We start from the raw sequence: 4,935 nt of genomic DNA, 5'->3' as shown, positions 1-4,935 counted from the left end.
TCAGGCTACAGTCACACATTGTTGCGACATGACAAAGAAAATCCTCCGGATCGGCTCAAAGAAGAAGCAGAAGAGAAGAAAAAAAAAAAAAACATCACCCACCCAATGCAAGAAGAAAAGAAAAAAAACAAGTCACCAACCCATTTTGTTCATCTAATGTTTGCTTGCCTGTTTGTTTGCATGCATTTGTTTGTTTCATGCTGAGCAGAACAGGCTTTAAACCGGCTTGTCATGGACGGCCACAGAGGTCACACAAAGGTGAAGGAGTTAGCACCTTAGAATACGGGGCCTGAATGAGGAGGTGACAAAAACAGAAGGATGAGCTGCTTCCGAAAAAAAAAAGAAAAGGAAAACACCTCCAGATGCAACCGTCCCTGAGAACAGATGGAAGGGGCAGGGTGGCATGGTCCTAAACTGCTTTGTAAGGCTTTCTTTATGACTCTGTTACAGACTGACTACAAGCTGCTACAGACACATCCATGCTCTCCCTCATGGCCTTCATGTAGACAGATGGATGTGGAATCCAAGACAGAGTTACAACACCCCTTCATATTTGTTTACATATATCATTGACAGTAACCGCCTAGTTAGTGAAACTGTGTGGTGAGGGTAGTTTTTGGTTCAAATATTGTCATGACTGGGCTGTGGGTTTGATAATTTTCTTGCCAAAAAGTCCACAGGAAGGTTACCTGTTATTACTCACACTAGGTGATTTCATTTCTAGCCAACCTGGTTAGAAATAATGAAACCATGCCCTACATAAGGAATGCATACATCTATATAAAACATATAGGCTACATCTATGGGAACAAGTACTAAATACTACGGGTAGTAAGATGCAGACTGAAGACGGTTAAAACAACACTTAAAGAATAAAAAAAATAAAACAGTGGAACATATATATTAAGGGCATTTCTCTCCACAGGAAGTCAGACCGCGTGAAAGGGTGATTGCTGGCTAACACTGACAAATGTAGCCTGGAGCCGCCTCATCAACTGAACTCCTACCCTTGGGCGGTCTCTCCAGAAGGTGCCCTGCTGTGTCTGCACCTGGGCCAGAGAGCCAGGCAGTGCTAAAGAAACCGAGAGCCTCCGACCAAAACCCGACCACCCAGTCACCCCTTCTGCAGGACATTTTGGGCTTTAAGATCCAGGGGGGGTTGGGATCTGTAATAGTAACTCACTGAACCTTGACACGTCAGTGGCACCCTCACCTTGAAAAACGCCAACCCTCCCCTTGTGGTTTCCTGCCTTTCCCTTCGTTTGCGTGGTCAGTAGGTGGAGGTCGGTGTTCCCGGGCAGAAAAGCAGGGCCTGCTTTTATTTGTGTGGTTTTGCACCGCCCAGCTTAACTGTGGAAAAACGGCACGGCTGTAGACCGCAGTTCGCACCAAATCAGCACAATCTAGACAAACGTAGGGCTGGAATATAAACTCCCGTTTTGGGGCTTGGAGGTGGACATGCTCGAACAGTTGACACAATGTCTGGACAAGTAGAGGAAAACACGAGGAACAACAAAACACATGCTATGCACACCTTATCTGAACTGACATTCAAAAGACACACCAGATTCATGTTCAGTAAGCGGTGCGCCCAATTGTCAATTTCCTTTGTTTGTGAAGGAGGGCTGGTCGCCTACACATGCTGCATTCCCTTTATTTGTCTTTGTCTAAGACAGCTTCCTTTAAATGCCAGATTGCCTTGGGTATTTAGTCAGAGCTATTCAATCACAGCGCCACGCCTCTCGATAAATACCTTTCGTGATGATTTCAACAGCAAAATTACAGGTTTGTCTGTGATATGGGAAAAGATGGAACATGAATCGGAGAGCATTCCACAGCTGCAGCCAAACTTTAGCACAACCCCCACCCCTCCACCCCACCCCATATCTCACTAAGCCTTGCTGTGCTGCAAGTGAGCATGGGATTACTGTGACTTAAAGCAAAGTTTCTCCCAAGACTGTTGCATGTTGAGAACCTACTGCCATGATACTGACGTGCAGATTGGGCGAGCCAACATTCTAACAACCCACCCCTTGCCTATTATCCCACCCATGCCAGCAACACACATGGCCGCGTTCACCATGCTTGGAACAGAACAAGGAAAATGCTGATTTTGCTTCTCCTCCTGAACTTGAGTCATATCTACCGCACAAGTGTCAACAGGAGGGGAAAAATCTAAAAGAGAAGCAGGCTGATGCCCACCAGAGATAAGGAACAGTACCGAGGTCTGAGATCATGAACAAAACCCTCCATGAGCAAACAGAGACAGCTTTTCACACACATTTCAGAGTTCAGAAGATTTTATTTTTTTAATCTGTCTCTTGACGTTGAGGAGGGTTTTCAAATAAATAACAACACAAAGGGTCTTAGGTATGGGTGTGGCTTGAGTGCTTATTTGTTTGAATTTGCAGCAGCAGTGTGTCTGTGGGTTTGTGGGTGTATATATGCATGTGTCTATGTGAGAGAGAGAGAGAGAGTGAGAGAGAGAGAGAGAGAACGAGAAAGAGAGATCTTCTAAGTGGGTGTGTGTACATACAAACAAATGTGAGGGTATGTGTGTTGGTGTGTGTTTGTGTTTGAGTCAACAACAGAGAGAGAGAGAGAGACAGCAAAGGAGAGAGAGAGAGAGAGAGAGAGAGATAAAGAGTGAGAGAGAGAGAGATACAGTGTGTGTGTCTGTGATCCTCTCATGCGTAAATGAGCCACTCCGGGCACAGGACGTGCACTGACTCATCAGAGTGAGAGCGGCCACGGCACGGGAGCACTGCCCCCCTCCCCCCTTTGTCGCCCACACGTGCACTTCACAAGAGCTGCCTCCCACCCTAGCTCTCTCCACTCGGCCGTTAGCTGAACAACACCAGTCAGAGAGCGAGAGCAAAGCACCACCGCGCTGATTTAAAGCATTACCGGAAAGAAAAAAACTCAATCGGAGAGTGGCCACGAGTGTTCTTCACCAGGGAGTGGAGGACAGCACACGCTGAATTTGTGTGGAGAAGAGGAGGGTGGAATGGATGGCTTCTTTTCAACAGATAATCACAACAACAGCTAGCCTGCCTGGAAAGTTTGGATACAGAACCTCACACGACATTAAGTGCTGTGCTGGGAAGTTAAACTCTTCGAGATAAAAGCGTGAAGAGTATTACTGAAACCGGGAGCAAGACAGATAGATGGGGGTGGTTGTTTAATGTAGTATTGTCTCTGCATTCTTTCCAACCTGGTGTCAGTCGCTCCTTCTCGTCTGGAGTCCAACTGTCCACTTAAATCTTCCCTTCAGTCTGCCATTGGCAGGGGCCTGGCTGCGGCACTAAAAGCCGTCAGGCTTAGATTTGGCCAGCCCTAGCGACTTTCGAGTCAGCCCGCGGACGTATAAATAAGAACAATATCAGATAAGTCTTGCAGGAAGTCTATAAACATTTACATTCTCTTTCAAGTGCTGTTTATGGATATTTTATCTCCTATCTGGAAGTTAAGAACATGGTGAAAAGAGGCGCAGGAGGAATCCAGGGCGCGAGCGGTGAATCAAAACGCTGGCGGGGACTGACAGGACCCCGGCCCGTTTACCATAATAGGTGTTGAGCGTGCCGAGCAGAACGCCCGATGGCAGACCCTCGCTCCGCTCCAGCCGCAGGCCTGCCAAAAGAGTTATGACGGCCGGTGCTGTAGAGATACGGGAGAGAGAGGGGGGGGGGGGACCAAGTGAGATGGGGACAAGAAAGGGTAGAGAGAAGAGTTGAAGAGGAGAGCAGGAGGTAGGTAGGGAGAAAAGGGAGAATGAAGTAGGAGAGTGAAAGAGAACGGGACAGGAAGAGTGAGAGGGAGGGTGAGGGTAGGAGCAATTGGGACAGAGCAACAAATTCTATCTCCTCTGACAGAGACAAACAGCACCTGAAGCTTGGGTTCAGCCTGGGAGACAAGGAGGAGCTTGTTTTCTCCGGCCGAGGCTCTCGCACTCTGAGGACCATCTTCTGTCTCTGAGGCAGTCTCCGATCATTATCAGACAAATGGACAAATTAGCCCCACCGCATCTCATCAAGCGTCAGGGGGCCGCCATGGCCATGCACAAAACCCAAATATTAACTTTGAAGCCTGTTTCCCTTGTAACACTACAGCTTTTCTTAAAGTGATTTGTAACTTAATGAAGCACTCGCTGGAAACCCTAGTCAACACACTTCCTTCAGGTCTGTATTTATAGAACTCTGTGTTGTTCAACATGAAGTACATGTTTGCTCAACATTATGATATCTGATACCAAAAACAACAGTGTGAATGTGTGTGTGTGTGGGGGTGGGGGGGGGGGGGGTTACAACATGCAAGACCTGCTACTAAACATAGGCTACTAGCACAACCTGAGGATATTTCAAAACAAACCTATCCACACCTTTCGCCATCCTTCTCAGACCATAACCTGCTTTCTCAAGTTTAAGTGAATTAAGTCAGAGGGGGAGAGGAGAGCACCCTGAACCCACCATGCCAGTCAGAGCACACTCAACCGTAGTGACGGTACACAGTTCGGAAAGCACACACCCATGCTCTTTATGCACACAGGCATCCCTCACAACACCTTCAAACCGTACTTCGGGTAGCCCACACACACACAAGTGCTTCGCCCTCTGTGGGGTCCCTCACACAGGGGTCAACCTGACACCATATGAAGTGAATGGAGAGAGCAGTGACCCCACCCAGCCTGGAACCTGGGTCTACATACCAAATCTGCACCCTGACTGCAATGTTAAAGAGCCAGGCTCGTTGGTATAGCAGTGCCCATACTCAACTGTAGTGACGGTTCTGTCACCGGCCCATTCACTGACTATGAGCTTCTCTCAGTTCAAAAAGTAAAATCTATGAGTAATCAATGACAACACCAAGATATAACTTTGAGAACATTTACGTACTTACATACATAGTTAACAATAATAAATAATATATAGCATAATT

Source organism: Sprattus sprattus, assembly GCF_963457725.1.
Source record: "Sprattus sprattus genome assembly, chromosome: 4".
In the NCBI taxonomy this organism is placed as follows: domain Eukaryota; kingdom Metazoa; phylum Chordata; class Actinopteri; order Clupeiformes; family Clupeidae; genus Sprattus; species Sprattus sprattus.
The sequence above is the reverse complement of the archived record's forward strand: the minus strand, read 5'-3'. Positions refer to the sequence as shown.